At 42.3% G+C, this 21,028-nt stretch overlaps 1 long non-coding RNA gene across 1 annotated transcript in view; it reads right to left on the bottom strand.

Moving 5' to 3' along the window:
- Positions 1 to 16,479: 16,479 nt before the first annotated feature.
- LOC118521734 (uncharacterized) overlaps positions 16,480 to 21,028 on the bottom strand; it is an 84,356-nt gene continuing 79,807 nt past the window's right edge. Inside the window, exon 3 of the long non-coding RNA XR_013443774.1 lies at positions 16,480 to 17,023. This is a non-coding gene — a long non-coding RNA (uncharacterized LOC118521734). The remainder of the gene's footprint in view (positions 17,024 to 21,028) is intronic.

Raw genomic sequence — 21,028 nt, 5'->3', positions numbered from 1 at the left:
GGGACTCTTCATTCACTGTGCAGCCCACTTCTCTCCACGTATCATCTGCCACCATCTAAGTCTGTCTAAGGTGATGTAATCACTTGTAAAGCCAAAATAGTCAAACAACTCTGTGTGTGTGTGGGTGGGTGGGTGTGTGCGTGCGTATGTGCATCTATGAATTGACAGATGGTGTGAAATGGGTTTCTATAGTATTCACTGATTACCCCTGCTATTGGATTACCACATTGTATTAAAATCTGTGTTTCCTCTGTACTACAAACTTCTTAAGAGAAAGGATCATGTCTTAGTCTCCCTTTTTATTCCCCCAAATACACAGCACAATGCTGGGCATGTCATAGGAATTTGGAAAATATTCGTTGAGCTGACCTGAAATGACCTAAACTTGTTCTTGTGACTGGGAAATGCAGGCCACTAACACATGCACCCAGAGGCTCCTTCCAGAAAAAGGTTGTTCCTTGTGTGACAAAATGCAAGTGATAGGAAATCACAGCTTCGACTGCTCCGTGAGACAACTTGTGACTTCTGGGTTCTCGGGCTCCACCCACTATGGATGGAGCACATAGAGCCTCTTTCAGAAAAAAAGGGTCGTCACTCTCAGAGTCTACCTCACTACACAAACCCACCTCATCCTTCCCAGCCCCCGCCGGTAGTGGCTTTTCTCTAGAAATAAATTTTTGCTGGGCTCTGGCTCATTTTCACCTGTATTCCAAGAGCTTGCTGAATGAACTTGCACACTGCTGAGCTGAAAATGAGAGCAGTTATGCTTCCAAAACATTTAGTCCTTCTTAGAAGAGAGAAGCTCCTTTTTAAGAGCTGGAATTTTAGAGGTAGAATTTTATATAGTTTGGTGCAATTCAGTAATGTTCCAGACAGGAGGATGTTTATCCAGTCCCAAAGTCTGTCTTTTTAACATAAACGTACCTTTTTACCATTTATGACAACACTTCTAAAACTCAAGAAATGAACAGATTCCCTATAAAACACACACACACACATTTCCCCTTAAGCCCCTGGTGTTAATTTTATTTGAATGTTAACTTAAATTTGTATAACCTGAAATTTATAGATATAAAAGCCCTTATGCTCATAGTTCTTGAGCAACTATAAAAAAAGCTTTAAATACAGACATAACTTTGAGCCAATAAATTTTTAATTAGCCATCCCAATTGGATGTGATGGATGATAGTGGGTTGCTGAGAGTTAATCATTTCTTGCAGTCTGAATCCGGAATCTGTATCTATTGGTATGGGTCCTTTCGGGTTTGGCAGACTTAAAAGAGTAGATGCCATTTGATGACTCACTTCCTTCGATTGGATTACTGCAAAACTTTCATTTATAAAATGTGTGTATCATTTGCATATGAAATTGACCTCTCTGATTCTCTTATTAGCTCAAGTTAAATAAATAGTACTCCTTGGCACAGGAGACATGGGATAGATAAACACAAACATAGGCACTAAATTCATCCAAATGATCTATGTACCGGTTGGGATTTCTTTCAGTTGTGAATTTAAAAAATATCACCCAAGAAAGAATCTTTGGCAAATACTCCCCATTGGTTCTAACGGGCTACGTTCTCATCTCTGAGGCCAATGGAATGAAATGTACTGATCACCAGCAGAGACGATGCCAAGAGCCAGGATGGCATTATTTTTACCCAAGATGTGTGCCCAGGAGAGAGAAGTGGTTTCTAAAGGAAGTTGGTGGCACTGTTATCAAGAAAGCATGGTCATGGGTGTGCCACACAACCTACAATGAATGTCCACCATAATCCAGAAGATGCTTATATTAACATTTCAGATTTATTAAAATATGAACACAACATTCAAAAATTATTGTAAAGATCTCTCAGACCCTGCAAAAGTGGTCCTTAGACACATCCAGGATTTCTCAGACTCTCGTTTGAGAAACACTGACCTAGAAGCCATAGGATAAGAAAAGGGTGAAATGAAACTAAAAACTTGGCATTAAAAGTTCAAGCAAGAGGTCCAGATAAGCAGAAAGAATTTGACCAACCAAGTGCCTAATACTCAGGAGCCTGTAGGGGGATGCCATCACTATCTTTTAGATAATCTGATCTCATAATTTATATAAATAAAAAAAGACTTCCATCTCTATCTTACCCTCTTCACATGAAATAGACTTTCACCAAATTCGGAGTTCATATTGGACAGTCTGACTTGAGCCACAGGCTACACGACTTTGATGAGATCTGCTTTGAGAGGCTCTCTGGGAGGCATGTTAAAGAGACCACAGCTGTCCAGAGAAACAGATGAGCAGAGGTCAAATGACTGCCAATCAGAAGAGAGGCCATGGATCAAGAAAACAAACAGCAGTTTCAAATATGAGCCTTAAATTAAAAGTTCCAAGAGCAGAGACTGTATAACAGGTGGTGATTTGCCCCACATGTTTCTCTAATAGGTAACACCCCCAAGGCATAGTCTCAGCCATAGGGACAACAGTGGTCTATTTATTCAACAACGGTCGATCCTCTTGAAAAACGCGGGGAGGCTAGCTGGACTGTAACATGAAATGATGTGGCCTCGGTGACAGAACTCATGGCGTTCCCCAGGCAGGGAGAGTTACCCTGAGCAGGTGTGCACTCGGGGACAGAGGTGGGGTCAAAGTCCTTTCTCTTTGTCTTTGTCTCTTTGTACTGATACTCAGTCTTAGTCTCTTGGAAACTGGTCTTATGGGGAACCTAAGGGTATCGGCAGCCTTTAATCGTTATATGTGGGCATAGCTGTTACCACATGGAATCATCTAGGACTTTGATTTTTGTACAGAATGGACATCTAGGTTATGTCTCTATCCTTTGGCTTCCAGGCAGCCATGTCCCTGGACCACTTTAGATGCAAATGTGCTGTTTAAGAGTTTCTATACCCTCTGTGCTTGTGACTTTCAGTGACGTGCATTGTCAGCTGGGAGTCTGGATACCGTTCGGGCTTCTTCTCCTGATTATGCCGGTACCCATCAGAGTAACACAGGACAGGTGACTTGATGGTTTTGTGGCTGAATTTCTCTGTGTTTAAAAGAGAAGTCTGGGGCGCCTGGGGGGGCTCAGTTGTTAAGCGTCTGCCTTCGGCTCAGGTCATGATCCCAGGGTCCTGGGATTGAGCCCTGCGTCAGGCTCCCTGCTCAGAGGGGCACCTGCTTCTCCCTCTCCCACTCCCCCTGCTTGTGTTCCCTTTCTTGCTGTGTCTCTGTCAAAAAAATAAATAAAATCTTAAAAAAAAAGAGAGAGAATTCTGACATTCACTTTGCCCCACTCACAGCGTTGGTAGGAGATTAAATAGAGGAGATCTCAGATAAGAAAATGATGTAAAATTCATAGCACACAATATGCAGGGAGCTCTACTCAATTATGCAAGTATTTCTTGACTATCCACCCTCTTCCTGGGACTATTACTGATTCCCCAGTGTGGTCCTATGTTGAAAAGCATCCAAATTCAAGTTCAGAAAATTATACTTGGAAAAGGTGACCAAAACTAAAGCTTAAGCTTCGTGGTGATCTATCGATGTAAACACACATTTCCCACAAGCAGTCTGGTAGAAAGCAGTCTCATAGAAACGCATTTATATGTATAGCAAACTGGGGGAAAATTGAGCTCACTCTCCACTGTTACAATTACTACTGCAATATTGTTATTTTATTACTATACCTTAATTAAATTCCTCTTACTGGAACTTAGAAACCATGAGAACCCAGACAGATTGAATATAGCAGACCATTAAGTCACCCTCCCTTTACTCACAGGATTCTGTTTTAGGGCACAAAAGGCACAATATTATAATGTAATTACTACTCTCAGCAGCAGTGAGTAATACCAACCCATCGTCCAAGCACCAGAAATTGACAACAACATTTTGTTATGCTCTGTGGCTGCAGGCTACTTTTTCTTTCCCCACCCAAGACTAAAAATCCAATAATGTCTTTCATAATGGAGGTGATGTGGCTGGAGAAATATCTGTTTATGATTCATGCTAAGGAGTGAGCTTAGTCTGTTACATAGCAAGCCGCTCTGCCTCGAGGAAAACATGTTCTATGTTGCATTAACTCAGTTCTGAGGCTAAGTATCACAGTCACATCATCAAATTAGAGCCTGAGTAGGCAGCACAATTATCAACTCTCCCTGATATCCCTTCCACACCAGAGACTTTGAAATGAGCTTCCCAATGGCTGTGTGAAAGGTATCATTGATTTCATATCACAGATGAGGTAGCTGAAATAGAGTGATGCAGGATGGCTTACATCTTAGTCAGATACTTGCCATTTATACAATAAAGAAGAGGATTCTAGAAAACCTAGAGTCTAATTGTAAAGTTAAGCAGCCAACCAAAACTTTAGCTATGGTCCCATCTTTTGGATCAGGTTCTCCTTCCAGTGAAGCCTAGCCCTCAGGGAAATTATGGAGTGAGCAATTTTTTATATATAGGGATCTTCCATTCCTCCCCTATGCATAGCCTGTTTTTCTACTTGCCTGCCCAGGATCATCTCTCTCTACAGGCTTGCTTTCAGATGGCTGCCCCAAACAGAAAGCAATCTGATAAATGTATTGACTCTTCACTCATTTTTGCATTCATAAGGGCATGTAATAAGCTATGTTCGAGGCACTGTAGTAGACTCTCAGCATTCAAAGAATACTATATTAATATCCTGCCTTTAAAATTGCATAGTCTAATGTCATATTGAATAGGGTATAGCATGGTGGGGCAACAGGAGTTAGATTTGATGTGCCACCTGGGAAAAGGAATGTAGTAGGTGGCACTGAAAAATAGAAAGAATACTTAAGAAAGTGGTAAGGAACGTTAAGGACAAACTTTGTCAAGGCCTACCCCCTACCTGTTCATTGCTTCCATTATCTGCCAAACCACCAAATCAGCTCTCAGAACCTAAGGCTTTCCACTCGGATCCTGCCTCCATAACCTTCCTTCAACCATTCAGCATTATTTGGCCCCTACTTATGGCAGGCACCGTGCTTTGGAGAGCTACGTGGAGCCTACCCTTGAGCAGTTCACTGTATAGCTGGGGAGATAGTTGGTAAACATGTAATTACTATATCCTTAGTGCAGGGTGATCAATATTGGAGGTTTGTACAACATGCTATTAGTAGGAGAGAGGGTACAGAGTAATTTATTCTCTCCGTGGGAGTTAAGAAATGTTGCCTGAAAATATATTTGAACAAAGTTTTAAAGGATGAGTAGGAATCATATAGCATGAAGGAGTAGAGGCATATTATATGTCAGATATAGGCATTCCTTTTGAAAATCAGAAGATTTGGCCACAAATTCCTGCATATGGCAATAATTGCTGGAACTGAGGTGGGTTGTCTGAATGGGGCGTGTGTTGAACTCAACCCATTTCATTTACTTACATGCTTAATCCCGTAAGCAATTGCATTTGAGATATCTGGTCTATTGATTCCAGCCTGGGTCCACATGACCACAAGCAATCAATGGAGTCAGTCAACTATATGCAACTATCCCTTAATTCTGTTTTTTTTTTTTTTTAACAGAAATGCTTATTTGCTACTTTGCAATAACTGATTTAACATTTAAATAGGTCTCTTTTGGCTGCATATACCCAAGGTCCAAATTAAAGAATTAAATATTGATGATCAAAGTGATAGTGAATTATACTCTCAATTTAAATTTGGTCCCACAGAAAGAAAGAGCCCAAAAGCCCATGTATCCCATCTACCTCTACACATGTCCAGTGCCATCTTCTTGCATAATATTTCATGGAGTTCTAGTTTAAATATATATGTATGTAGTGGGACTGGATCACTCCAGGGCTCTCAGCCTTCCACATTCTGGTGTGATGCAGTCCACAGTGGTTATGCGAGCTCTGACAACACAAGAGACAGGTTCTCAGCAGCTCAAACTGCAACATCAGGCATCTACTGGCCATGAACTCCAGTCGGCATCAAGATGATCCCATAATCCTGTGCCTGACGGGCCAGACCACAATGACATTCTGGGTTCCAATGCATTCCATTGCCTGAAGTTATATGCATGTGAAAACATCTGAGCAGCTGTCTACAGGGTGTGTGTGTGTGTGTGTGTGTGTGTGTGTGTGTGTGAATATACCTTAGAACTCATACTATTTCCTTATTTAAAAGGTCACATGGGTGTGCTGGCAGCACTCCCACAGATCTTCCTATGAAGATCTTAGAAAAGTTATAATATCCGAAGAGAGCAGCAGAGCTTGCTAAATTAGGTCTTGCCCAGCTCTTTTTCTTGATTAGGTCTGGCTAGACAAACAGTCTGATTTAAATGGTTGACTTCAAGACATCCTCAGAGTGGAATAACTTGCATTAAGTCTACTATCACACTTTCATTCCAGAATCAACACAATGAATCTCCTCATTCCTTGTTGCTTTGGCTACTTTTTAAAAAATCATCCTTTCATGGAGGAAAAGCACTGGAGTGTGATTTGGGTATTTTCTTTGTCCAAGGATGTAGAGAGCAAAGCAAAAAGGATGGTAATTTGACAGTGAGTTGAGTCCAAATAATGGCTGAGAACAGTTGTGTGTGTGTGTGTGTGTGTGTGTGTGTGTTTAATGGTCCTAAGAATGAATATCTAAAAATATAAGAAAAATAAGGTAAGACTCTAGAGTACTCATTGTAAGTAATGGGCTTCCTAAGGAGCAGTTTTTAAATTTTCAGGAAGGTGCGAATATGTCTGAAAATTGTAGTGATTCTAGCCATTCTGCCTGATTCATTTTGCCCTGAGTATACTTGTTCACTGTAATATTAGTCCCACCTATGTTGTTGGAGCTGCCAATTTGGATGATTTTATAGAAAGCCTCAAACTCCATGACTGCCAAATTCAACTGAAGACCAAAGTTGTGTCTACATGACACAGGTAGAGTTAGAAAACACACACACACACAGTTGGTGCATTTTTCCAATGCCTGTCTCTGTTGGGAGAAGCAGGATCCTTAAAAGGCTGGCCTGACAGGTCAAGAAGCTATCCTAACAAACCAGTGGACTGGACCAACTCAATAGACGTCACCCTAAGATAGATGAAAAAAAAAGGTTGATTTGTATCAATTCAACCCCTGCCCCAAGAAGTCACAGCCTGAAATCCAGTACAGTTATCTATAATAAAACTCAATGATATTGATGATATAACTTTCAGCCAATCCAATATATGACTGCTAATAATAATTTTTAAATTTAAAATTTCTAGGCAGTACAGCTCTTTCTGCCCATGGGTCCTGTCCCTGTGCTTTAATAAAACCACCTTTTTGCACTAAAAAAAAAGTTTTTAAATTTTAAATTAGGAAAGTAAATCCCAGTTGTGGCATTTCTATGATTTTTTTTCTTTCTAATAAGAATTATTTAAACTTATACTTTTATGTTCATCAGTAGTCTTGTGCCTAATATTTTGCCCTTGATTTATTGTGCTTATTTTTAAGATTATTTCTCACCTTCATAGTAGTTTGGGCTGAGCAACATTAGAAAGAACAGTGTTTATCTACAGAGTAGAATGTACCACTCAACAATTCAAGTTATTTGTTCAACTGTATTTGAACCTGAGAATCACGACATCCATGCTTGAAGAAGTTCCCTTGATAATAGAGCTGCTTTATCAAGAAACACAACTAATTAAAAGGAAAAAAAAAATACAGAGATCACATCCGGAAACTACTAGAACTTACACGGTGCTCCCCCAATCCTGACTCACTGAATATAAGGGTAAAGAAAAATACATAGGTTCAGGGCTTTAAAAAAAAAAAAAAAAGCTTTCATTCTTTCTTTTCCTCTCTCTTCCATTAATACAATGTTCGTTTTACACATAAGACCTTAGATTTATTTACAAAAGTATCATGTGTAATGAATTCTCATCTACTAGGGATCTGAGAAGACCATCTGGAAGAAAGAGAGTGTACATGAGTCAGGAGGTCCCAATAGCTGGCGTCCATGTGCAAACCTTTTGCCACTCTTCGGATTTTCACTGCTAAGTTATTGAATTTCTAAATACACCATTGCTTCTTTAAATAAGCTTCCAATTTCTGGCTTTCCAAAACGTCTTTGGATTTATTTGTCATATGGCACCCAAACAAACAAACAAACAAAATGCAAACCCAAAAAGGAGTGCTAATTAAGTGCGGGAGTTGCAATGTTAAATGATTTTTTAATAAACATCGAATTTCTATATTCTCAAGAGAAGGCAGCCCAGCCCACTAGAAAAAGCATGGGCTCTGAAGTGAGAAAGAGGATGTGTTGATGCCCATATTTGCCAGCCTTGAGTTTCTTTTCTGTAAGACTGGGGTGATCATGCCTGCCTGAAGGAACTGTCATGAGCAGGGAGTGATAGAGAAGATGTAAACCATTAAGGCAACGCTGCAGTCTTGCGTTAGAATGCTACAGAGAAGTGTGTGAAGTGAGCCGTCTTTGAAACCACAGTTTAAGACAATTCAAGAGGGTCTCTATTTCCCTCCACTTGGCTGGCGGCTCCCATGGCAGCTCTTCTGGGAACCAAGGCGTAGGCGATGGGGAGGCCATGGCACTATGCTTTCAAAGGAGAGTTGAACTGCAGAGCTTAGAGAGAGTCATCTCATTAAGGCTTGGCTGGATCTGTGGGAAGATCTGAATGCCAACACATCCAAACTAACATAATAGTTCTCTGTGCCTTCTCTGAATACAGAGCTACTCTGGGGAGCAGGGGCAGGGGCTCTTACATTTTTCACTGATGAAAAAGGCCTACCCTTATGTACAATAACGGTCTGGGACTCCTGTGGATTCGAGTCTTCCAAGTTTCTTTCAGGGAGGTGTGTTCCCACACACCTGCTGAGAGGCCACTTTCAGGCAGCAGGCCAGATTGCCTAGAATTTGGATTAGATAAACCCACTTGCCATTTTCCCCTTTCTGTCGGACTGGACATCAATGGAGCCCAATGATGTACATAGCAGAGCAGCAGCCGGTGCCTTCCATTCTGCAGAAACAACCCAGAAGATCCTAGAGACTCATTACCATGAGAAGAGTTAACCCAATCGCCCTGTCCAGGCAAAGAGAACATTTTCTTCATACCACTGAAGTCAAGAGGAAAGGAAAGCCTAACAGAGATGAGAAGTATTCCTGACAAAATGGAAGCAAATGAGAACCCAAGACATTCTCATGGGAAGAATCAAACCAATAAATGCTTATTTAATGCCAGCTTTGTAACCAGCACTCAGCAGAAAAGGAAGGGAATAAAAAGAATAGGATGAAGTCCCTGCCTTTGAAAATATTATAATGCAGATTATAATCTCAAAGAACAAAATTTCCAAAACCGCAGAAAGTGCAATAACAGTCCATGTGCAAACCTTTTGAAGGTTTTATTTATGAAGTAGGAGGACTGATGTTAGGGAGATGGGGGAGAGTGAGAGAAAGAGAGAGAGAGGTGAATAGATAGATATCAGATAGATAGATAGATAGGTAGATAGATAGATAGATAGATAGGTGAAGGAGCCAATAAATGGGTAGATAGATGATAGATGATAGATAGAAGATGATAGATGACAAAGGCAGGGATAAATGATAGCAGGAGACAGAGAAGTGATCGAGAGATAGATAGATAGATAGATAGATAGATAGATAGATAGATAGATAGATAAATAGGTAGATAGATAAGTAAATAGGTAATAGAGGAAGAGAGAAAGGTGGATGGATGGATGGATGGATGGATGGATGGATGGATGATAAATAGATAATAGAGGAACGGATAAATGATAGAGGGGGAAATAGATGATAGATAGATGACAGATGGATGGACAGATGGACAGACAGGTAGATGGATACATAGATACTAGCTATTACGTGCCATGTACTTTGATGTACACTTTACATATATTTAATATTAATGGTCACAGTAACTCAACTATGTACTTATAAACATTTTACATATTTGCAAAAACCAAATCTTGGAAAAATTTTAAAAACTAATGGGGGATACCTGACAAATGAGGGGTAGAGCCGGGATTTGAAGCAGGTGTAACTCCAAATACTTTTTCGGAGCTTAAACGATGTCATGTTTCTCTTTACAGTGCTGACAGATGGGACAGTGCCAGGCATTCAGCTCTATTTATCCTTTATGATTGGCATATTCTGCTATGCAATTTTATTGCAACTGTCTGTTTCATGTTTTTCCCATTTTTTTGAAAGGAGGAGGATCTACATAAACAAATTGTATTAAATTGACTCCAAAGCTCATGTTCTGTCTGTTGTGTCACATCCTGCATTAAAATAACAGGTCTCAGCAACAATTGAAATCGAAAGGCAGAACAAAGTGTATTGCCAACTACACTGTTAAGACTAAAATAATAATAATAATAATAATAGCCATAAACAGTCACAAAGGAGAGATCTTTCACTCTCACTTTGAGGGAATCAGGGACAGAGAGAGGTGGGATTCCAATGGGGTCACTAAAGGCTGAGAGAAGCAAAAGAGAAGCAGGGGTAGGCTTCCCACATAGCTGGTAAAAGCCTGAAAGAAAATGAAATTAGAATCAGAAAGGAGAGAGAAATTAAATGCCAGCACATAAAAACAATTCAAGCTTGCTGCACTGTCTTCAAAGTCAGTAAGTTTCACTTCTTTGGCGGGATTCCTGTTTTATGTTTGTTGAATTCCAATCGATAATCAACTCTTGTTGGATTCTAATCGAAGGTTTTCCTTTCCTTCCCCTGACAGCCGGTCCTGCCAGCAACAACAGATCCTAAAGGTAGAGCAGCAGGTAGTCTAGCCATTTCCTGGGCAAAGGAATTGCAGCTGCGTTCACGCACATCACCCTGATGGTTTTACCTGTAAAGATGCATTTTAGGAGAGTCCTTCTAGTTGAGAATGCTCGAGTTTTCTCTGGAAAATGAGATAAAGCTTTCCTTCCCTCTCCTTAAGGCTCGGCTGAGAATTCTGTAATGCCAGGAAATCAGCAAAATGGTGCTGGCAGCCTCCCTTTCTCCACCTCATTCTACTTCCCAACTGGACTCTGGGGTCTGCAGGTGGCAGACAGAGGTGGTTGATACTAACACAGATGCCCCCCCATATCCTCACTATCCCCACAGGAGAACAGCCCTCAGAGGCATGGCCTATCCTATGATCTAGCCATCACACTACTAGGTATTCACCCAAAGGAGACACAAATACTGATTCAAAGGGGGTACATACACCCCGATGTTTATAGCAGCATTTTCAACAATAGCCAAATTATGGAAAGAACCCAAGTGTCCATCAACTGATGAATGGGTAAAGAAGATGTGGTGTATATATACACAAAGGAATATTACTCAGCCATAAAGAGGAACGAAATCTTGCCATTTGCAATGACATGGATGGAGCTAAGCGAAATAAGTCAGTCAGAGAAAGACAAATACCATACGATCTCACTCAAATGTGGAATTTCAAGAGCAAAGGGGAAAAAAAAGAGCAAGAGTGACAAAATCAAGAAACAGACCCTTAACTACAGAGAACAAACTTACGGTTACCAGAGGGGAGGTTGGGGGGGTGTGGGTTGGGTGAAATCGGTAATGATGTGCCCTTGTTGTGAGGAGCACAGGGTGATGTATGGAAGTGTTGAATCACAATATTGTACACCTGAAACTAATATTACACTGTAGGTTAACTAACTAGAATTTAAATAAAAACTTAAAAAAAAAAAAAAGCAACAACTGCTCACTTAGCCCCCAGGAGCAATCTCAGACAAAAAATATTAAGGGAGCCCACAGCCCCTGTGTAAGTCTGTGCGACTCTCCAAACGCTGCAGAGTTTTTCTCATTTACGGGTTTCATGACTCTGCCAGCATCGTCCAACTCCTTCTCTCGAAGGGATTCTTTCCCTCATCATTGCTCCTATCAGAAAGCATTCATTGCACATTCCTTTGCATGTGGTGCTGGGTACAGCAGAGCACAGGACCGTTTTCTGTTTGAAGGATGGTTCTGTGGGGCCAGCTCATTTACCCTTCTTCCCTTCCTGTGATAAACAATGAGTCTACTGCCTACAGAGCAGAGGACAGAGAATCGGCAGCCTGAACAAAGAGTCTTTACCACAGGCCAGGAGAAGGGGGATCACTTCTACCTGGCTCCCTAAGATAGGTAAGGCACGTGAAAATGTTGGTCACTTACAGTTTCAAAGGGCCCACCCTCCCAAGATGGGACTGGAGATGCAAGGAAGCAGGCAGAAGTCTCTTTCCACATTCTTTTTCTTCACCTCCTGTCCTCTTTTCACTGACCTTTAAAAATTATGTAGTATTTGACACATACTAAAGAATGTGTGTGGCAAATATATGAATTATGAATATAATAGTAAAAAGAACCTATGAACCTACCAATGAACTTAATACTAGGCTTTACTCTTAGCAATGAATCTACCTGCGTGCTTTGTTCCTTCCCGACCCTACACCTCTCCCTCCAGAGACAGTTGAACACTGCCCTGAATTTGGTGCTAATCATTGACTGGCCATATAGCTTTAGTACATGTATTTATAAATAAACAATACAATATTTACTCTTGATTGGTTTTGAACTTTATATAAGGAGTCTCAGTTTGAATTTCCCTGCTTACAAATGAAGTTAAACCATCTTCTCTTACACACATTTGCTGTTAATATCGCCTCTTTGGTAACATGACTTTTCCTCATTTCTTCTGTTGGGTTGATGATCTTTTTTTAAAATGATTTGTAGAAATTTTTAAGACATACAGAGGGCTAACAGACACATGAACAAATGCTCAACATCACTGGTTGTCAGCGAAATACAAATCAAAACCACAATGAGATATCACCTCACACCTGTCAGAACAGCTCAAATCAACAACACAAGAAACAAAAGGTGGCGAGGAGGCAGAGAAAGGGGGACCCTCTTGCACTGTTGGTGGGAATGCAAGCTGGTGCAGCCACTCTGGAAAACAGTATGGAGGTTCCTCAAAAAGTTGAAAATAGAACTACCCTATGACCCAGCAATTGCACTACTGGGTATTTACCCAAAGGATACAAAAATAGTGATCCAAAGGGGCACATGCACCCTGATGTTTATAGCAGCGTTATCTACAATAGCCAAATTATGGAAAGACAAAAACCCATCGACTGATGAATGGATAAAGAAGATGGGATATATATATATGTATGTGTGTGTGTGTGTGTGTGTGTGTGTGTGTGTGTACACATCATTTGTTAGGTATATTTTGAACTCCATTTGTTTGTTGCCATTGGTTATCTCTTCTTGTATTATATTTCTGTTTGCTGCTGGTTTTAGAAATTGGATCTTTTTTTTTTTTTAAATCTTACTACACTGGCTCTATTAGTCTCAGTGACACAGCCCTGAAAACCGCAGAAGGTGGTATTCACGTACCTCTAACGTGAATGTCAGCCTCTAGATCTGTGCAGCCTTTGCAACATATGCAAAGGCCTTGCTCCCTGTTCTAGTCCCCCATGCCCTCTTGGAGACTGCTAAGATTTGTAATAAATTCAGGAATGCATCAAAAAGTATTTGCTATGATTTCTTCAGGACATAATTGTGTTTAATGAGAATGTCTGCCAGGGTGCTGATCTAAAATGCCGATGGCCTATCTCTGCCTCTTGACCCCCTTGCTTTTCTAATTCTCTGCAATCTGGCCTCAGTCCCCTTTGGTCTACCCATCTAAGAATTTCACCTGACACCTGTTGGCAAAACTAAGTATTTATCTTCATTTTTCTCTTAATTCTCTGCATAAATGTGTTGTATTTATTATACCTTCCTTCTTGAAACTCCTTCCTTAACATCAACAATTCTATGTTATCCCGATGTAGTAAATAATATTTCAATATAACTCATTCCTCTGGTATTCACATTTGCTAGACTTGGGACATCTCATCCCGTATCACAGCAAGATCAGACCAAAAAAAAAAATTATATTCTTGGCTTTAGAGTTTCCAAAGCAAAGCTCCAGGTGTAAGACAAAGGTAATTGGAAAGCTATGTGAATAGGAAAGCCATTCTTTCTCCTACTCTTTGATAAGCTGTCTGAACCATGGAAGGTGAAGAAAGAAGAGACAATGAGGAAAATTTGGTAGACCCCATAATGGGAGACTATGTACAGCCCAGACCAGAAAGAGCAGGCAGACTTGAGTAGAGTCAATATCCAGAGACTTTAGTGCCTGCTCTTGAGCACTACCAGAGAGTATGTGTGAGCCCTGCCTGTGGCCCAGACCATCCAGTTTCCATTCTAGTAGATAACGTACATCACAACCCTTGTCACTGGTGTTCAGGGAAAATAAATTCCATCATAGGCGGCCATCACTTTACTTAGGATCATTCAGCAGGAAAGATACCTGTTTCTGCCCCCGAACTTAACTGCCTTATATAAACAACACTTTTTTCCTTTTTAGGAAATCCAAGAGCTGCCAGAGAAAGAGTAAAGTTAGGACACTGAGAACAATGATCATCCTGCTGATAGTCATCCTATCCTGTCAACCCTGGGGTGGTCTGATAACATGAGCGGCAACTTGAACACTCTCTCCGGGCAGGGACGGAGGTCAAACACACTTCCCTTCCGCTGCATCCCTGCTCTCTGACTCTTCCTTCGTGCTCTCCTTAACTGGATCTACTCTGCCTCCCATCACCTAAATGCTTACTCACTGAGAGTTCACCTTTGGTGCTCTCCATCTCCATTCTCTCTCCCTCAAACAAGAAACCATACCCACACTGCCATCACGTGTCACAAGTTCTATAAGAGACATGTGTTTAAAAGGTAACATGGAATCACAGAGGAAGGAGAGCTCAAGTTTGCCTTATAAGACAATTCAGACCCTTTCCCAGAGACTAAGGGACAGAGGAGGGGATGAGGGACAGCATCACCCGCAGAGATACTGCTTAGAGCCACCAGAGAGATAAGGCAACAGCAGTTGCTTGACAAAATGAGGGCCCCATCCGTATGGACAATTGCTTGGTGACATTTGATATTTTATGAATATTTTCTCATCCCATTTAGGAAAGCCTTTCCAAAGTCTTCCTAAGTCCCATCAATATGATAATAGCTGGCCATCAGTCTCAAGAGACTTTCTGAAAACTGAGTGAGAAACTGGGTCTCTGCTCCAACGTAGAAACATAAAAACCCACCCTCCTGAGCTGGTGCTCAAATGATTTGGTGCCAAGTAAACCAGACAAAGTGAGCGAGTCCCACTCTCTCGGCTCTGTTCTTCCTTTGAATCGAAGCGTAAGGAACAATTTTCCAAGTCACGGGATAAATCAAACCGTGTTAAAAAAAAAAAAAAAAAAAAAGAACTCTGTGGCCATTTTATAGTTACAATAACTTTCCCAATATTTTCATTACTTGGAGATAACAGAGAAAACTAAAAGGGCAAGTGGGTTCTCAGGTCATTAAAGTCCGAGCTCGAGTCTATCGAATGCCTCTGAAATGGCCTCCAGTGATATGCACCTTGTCATGTTCTGTTGCCAAAGCTATTAGTGACTCCTCACTGTTTCTTATCAGCCTCCCACTTGCTACAACAAAACTGAACTTGTTGCAGCCCTGACATTTTCAACAATATCATTAGCTGCTGAAGACAAGACAGGGCACGGGGCCTCAAAATTTCAGGGAAGCCACATTTGCCAGCTGAGTATAGAAAAGGGGGGTGGGTATTACCAGGAGGCCTGCTCATTAGCTTCCCATCCTTATGACCCTAAAGCCCACATCTCCTGAGTTCTCTTCATGCTACAGCACCCCCTTTCATGCATACTTACAGACTTGCATCCCCCCCACATACAGACACACGGCAAAGGGCTTAAAAACATCCCAAAGGCTCTTCCGTCAGACAGATGTATTAGGAGAAGCCAACATCTGGCATAAAGCACTTCTGGATTACACAGCACATTTATTCATCTCAGATGAGCTGTGCATCAAGTGTATTTCGCATCGTCAGTGAATCCTGCAGGCGCCGAGCTGAGCCAGGTGCAAACCCAGGCCCAGGATGGGGAGCTTTCTTCCGGACAGGCCTTCCAGACCCCACTCCCTGCACACACTAACACACTAAAGCTGTAGTTCATCACAGAAGTTCAGATTCTTGGATTAGTGTACTGTAAAAATTTAAAGTGGGATCATAAAGTTGCCTGAGGGTGGACAAAATCCTGACAGCGAGGATGACATAAGTAAACCAGGTTAAGAAGAAACAAAATCCTGCAAGAAGATGCGGGTTTGAATGTTTGTGTCAGCAAGGTGCTCAGGATGACAGAATATTGATTTGAAGTCAGTGCCATTTATCTGATAGCATTAAGGAAGTCCCTTATTTTTTTTAAATGCGATTATCAACATAAAGGAGATTTTTATGTTATCACTAAGCAGCAATTCATTGAGACAAGAAGTGGATTACTGACACTTTAATAACCTGTTAAACTTATTAGTCACTTTTGCAATATTTTAACTCCAGGATACCTTTCACAGCTCTTAGATGAGGGTCTTAATTTAAGGTGTAAGATGAGCATTAAATGCCCTTCTCAACACAGACTGGCAGAATCCCATAGTGCCAGGGTCCCAGACAAAGATCCCACCGAGTGCAGGCACTTGCTACATGAATCTGTTAGAATGCTTTCAGACTCAACTGAGAATATGACCTAAATGTGGCTTTAACAATAAGAAAATTTATTAGCTCACATCTAACATCAGTTAATGAACTGTTTAAAAATAATATCAAAGTTGCACCTTGCCTACTTTTCTGTTCTGCCCCCCTCAGCACATTCTTTCTTGTCCTCCACCTCCGTCCTTCATGATCTCAAAGTAGCTGCCACACCTGTGGCCATCATATCCTCACGTGACCCCACCCAAAAGCAAGAAGGGCACTTTGTCCTTTTATATCTCATTTTATCAGGGAGGAAACCCTTTTCCAGAAGCCTCTCAGCAGAATTATCTTCTGTCACGTTGACCAGGATTAAGTCATGTGCACATGCCCTTTCGCAAGGGATGCTGGGAAAACAGTATTTCCAGCTTCTAGAGGGGAGAGGAATGCAGGCATCAGAATAGTATGGGGTGGACCATCATATCCCTCCTTCTGAGTATTTCTCATTTCTCTCTAAAAAGAAAATCATAATAAAATGTAGAAGGAAAAGAAAAAGATGAAAATCAGCTGCCAAAATACAATTAATACATTCCTCCCTGGACTGGTTCTAATTTACACATTCTCAGACTGCTTCACTTTTGCTTCTCTTCTTTCCTTTTTTATTTATGTCTCCTCCTGGCCATCCTGTCCTTTTCCTTTCGGTGGTGGCGACCGGTGTGACCTAGGATGCCTGGAGGAGAACAGGAGGTCTGGCTTCAAGAATCAGCCCTGCCCCTCGCTAGCCATGTGGTCAGACAAGGCTCCTGGGCTCTGAGCCCCGTCTAAAGAGGAGATCATATTCCCTGCCCTGCCTAACTCTGGAAGGAATTGTGGGGACCTAACGAGGCAAGATGTGTAAAACTGTTGTAAGCTCTCAAGCACAGTGCATATTCGGTGAGCTGCTGAGACATCTGAGAAACCTTATTTATATTGGGAAACACCTACACCTCGAATGGTCATTCTCATCCACCACACTGAGCTCATTTTTAAAAGTAAAGTTCTTAATGTGAGTCAGAGATTTCCAAACATTGGCTGGAAAGAAGCCAATGTGCTCACAAGTGAAGAACATTCGAGCAGCTATACTTTAGGGTCTCTGTCCCCCCTTGACTATATTAGCCTGGACAAGCCAGGAGAGTTAATTAGTTGAATAAGAAAAATCTACAATGGAGTTGGCTACAACTGGAGGAGGTGGTCAACTATTTGGACCTGGGAACCCTCTTTCCAGAAGCCTTCTCCTCCACCCAGCCCTTCTTCATGGCCCAAGCAGCTTACTCAGGACACTCAGCACCTCAAAGGTCCAGGTCCCTAAGATGGCCTGATGACTGGGCTTCCCTAGAGCAGGGCTGACCTTGAGCAATATCATGAGTTTGATTTAAAAACTCAGGCTGGGGGCACCTGGGTGGCTCAGTCATTGAGCGTCTGCCTTCGGCTCAGGTCATGGTCCCAGGGTCCTGGGATCGAGCCCCGCATTGGGCTCCTCGCTCCACAGGAAGCCTGCTTCTCCCTCTCCCACCCCCCTGCTTGTGTTCCCTCTCTCGCTGTATCTATCTCTGTCAAATGAATAAATAAAATCTTTTTAAAAAATAAAAATAAAAACTCAGGCTGGCCCTTCTCCTTTGAGCACTCGCCAACCATATTTTTTAAATAGGTATAAATATAAACTACTATCTACTAGAAAGGCTGAGACACTCTGGTGGGGGGATTCTATAAGCACACCCCTCAACTGCAGTTCAAGGCATAATACAGCAAGTGCCAAGAAGCACTCCAGTGGCTCAGACCTTTTGTATCAAAGTCAAAGCCAAAAGAGAATGGATCCAGGCAGGAGCGTCAAGAAATGGTATTAGAAAGATGGTGTCATTTTTCTAGGTAGCAATGCTGGAAGAAACAGCATAAACAAAGGTTCAAGCTGGAGGAGCAGGATCATATTTAAGGAAGGGAAGCTAATGGAGGATATAGGAACAGAGAACAGGCAGATTACCGGGAGGCTCGGGTTACAGGCAAGGGGGTTGGGTGTTAGGCCCTTGTTTCCCCCATCCTCCCCCTCCCATCCCTTCAGAATCTTGGTGTTCATTATCCCCTCCTGCCTCCCTCCCTCACCAAAACTGCTATCAGGGAAAGATCTGATATAGATGATTTATGGCTCAGCAAGAATTGAAGGCAGACTAATACTTCATTTTAAACCTTGGCTCAATTATAGAGTCTAAGGCATTGTTTCCTATCAAAGGAATTCCAGGAAACCAAGATGAAGAGACACCACAGCCCTCAGCCGACCGCAAGCCAGTGAGACTAAAGGAATATCTGAATTCCAACCCTGGTTACATGATTTATTTGTCGTCCGGGCAGGTCGTCTCACCTCTCTTCGCTTCAGTATCCTTGTCTGTAACAAAATCCTGTTAGACCTACATCATGGTGCTGTTGTTAAGGCTCATAAAACCCTCCACGTAAAGACAAAAACCCCTGGGCTATAGCGATGCTCACTCCTATAGTCTGGAGTCTCTGACCGCTCACAGGCACCCTGGTGGCATTCCCGCCACAGAGCTAACGGCTCCGCTCGGGAAGGGCAGGGAGCTGCATGACTTTTAGAACATTCCTCCTCTGCATCAGGGAAATCCAAATCAAAACCTCAATGAGATACCACCTCACACCAGTCAGAATGGCTAAAATTAACAAGTCAGGAAATGACAGATGTTGGCGGGGATGCGGAGAAAGGGGAACCCTCCTACACTGTTGGTGGGAATGCAAGCTGGTGCAGCCACTCTGGAAAACAGTATGGAGGTTCCTCAAAAAGTTGAAAATAGAGCTACCATATGATCCAGCAATTGCACTACTGGGTATTTACCCCAAAGATACAAAAGTAGGGACCCAAAAGGCTACGTGCACCCCGATGTTTATAGCAGCAATGTCCACAATAGCCAAACTGTGGAAAGAGCCAAGATGTCCATCAACAGATGAATGGATAAAGAAGAAGTGGTATATATATACAATGGAATATTATGCAGCCATCAAAAGGAATAAGATCTTGCCATTTGCAACGACGTGGATGGAACTGGAGGGTATTATGCTGAGCGAAATAAGTCAAACAGAGAAAGACATGTATCATATGACCTCACTGATATGAGGAATTCTTAATCTCAGGAAACAAACTGAGGGTTACTGGAGTCGGGGGTGGGGTGGGAGCGATGGGGTGACTGGGTGATGGACACTGGGGAGGATATGTGTTCTGGTAAGCGCTGTGAATTGTGCAAGACTGTTGAATCTCAGATCTGTACCTCTGAAACAAATAATGCAATATATGTTAAGAAAGAAAAAAAGAAGAAGAAGAATGTAGCAGGAGGGGAAGAATGAAGGGGGGGAAATCGGAGGGGGAGAAGAACCATGAGAGACAATGGACTCTGAAAAACAAACTGAGGGTTCTAGAGGGGAGGGGGTTGGGAGGATGGGTTAGCCTGGTGATGGGTATTGAGGAGGGCACGTTCTGCATGGAGCACTGGGTGTTATGCACAAACAATGAATCATGGAACACTATATCTAAAACTAATGATGTAATGTATGCGGATTAACATAACAATAAAAAAAATTAAAAAAAAAAAAAAAAAGAACATTCCTCCTCTGGCTTAACCTTTCTCCCCACCCAGGGTTTTGCAAATGCACGGGACTCTGGCCTGGGCTGGCCCAATCTAGGTCACCTGGCCCTGGGGCTCTTTAGGAGGGGGTTCCATGACAGATAACACACTTAGAACTTGTCACCTCACAGGTGCTGAGTGTGGGAGTGCATCATCCAAGCAGGCACCAAGGAGACCCGAATGCAGACCCTGACCTGCTCTCCGGTCCCAGCTCTAAACTTGCCTACTGGTGGGAACTGGGATCATCGCTCTGCCCCTCTGAACATGACTTCTTCGGTGAATTGGTCCCGTCCACCTCACAAGCCTCAGATGCATTTCGCAAAGCACGCTGTTATTAGTGTTTGTTATTAGCCTCCGGATGATCTTTGAAGCACGGGGTGTCCTTTGAGGTCTATCTCAAAGGCTGTGTCCTTGATGGTATCTTCCCCAAATCCCTCCTCCACCCCGCACCCCCCCCCCCCCGCAGAATTCCTTTCCATCCCACGCCCTCTCTACGAACCTCGGCACTTCCTCTGACACAAGTCACAGCATCCTCTAATTTAAGTGTGTGTGTGTGCCTCCCACGGAAGTCCCTGCAGGTCAGGGGGTCTACATGTTCTCACCTTTGAATCCCCAGGACCTGGCACTGGCCTTGCACGTGGCATTGACACGGGAAATATCTGGATGAACGAAAACGTTCTCAGACAGTGGTTTTCGTCCGGACTTCCTTTCTGCCTGGAGGACACCCCAGGCTTGGAGACAGAACATTTTTTGGATGCTGGTAAAAGCTGGGCTGGGAGCACCAGAAGGTAAGTACAAGAATATCAGGAGAAGATGAAGAAAGTCAAAGGCAGTGTGAGCTAATTCATATTCAGTC

Source organism: Halichoerus grypus, chromosome 14 (assembly GCF_964656455.1).
Source record: "Halichoerus grypus chromosome 14, mHalGry1.hap1.1, whole genome shotgun sequence".
Taxonomy (NCBI): domain Eukaryota; kingdom Metazoa; phylum Chordata; class Mammalia; order Carnivora; family Phocidae; genus Halichoerus; species Halichoerus grypus.
The sequence above is the reverse complement of the archived record's forward strand: the minus strand, read 5'-3'. Positions and strand labels throughout refer to the sequence as shown.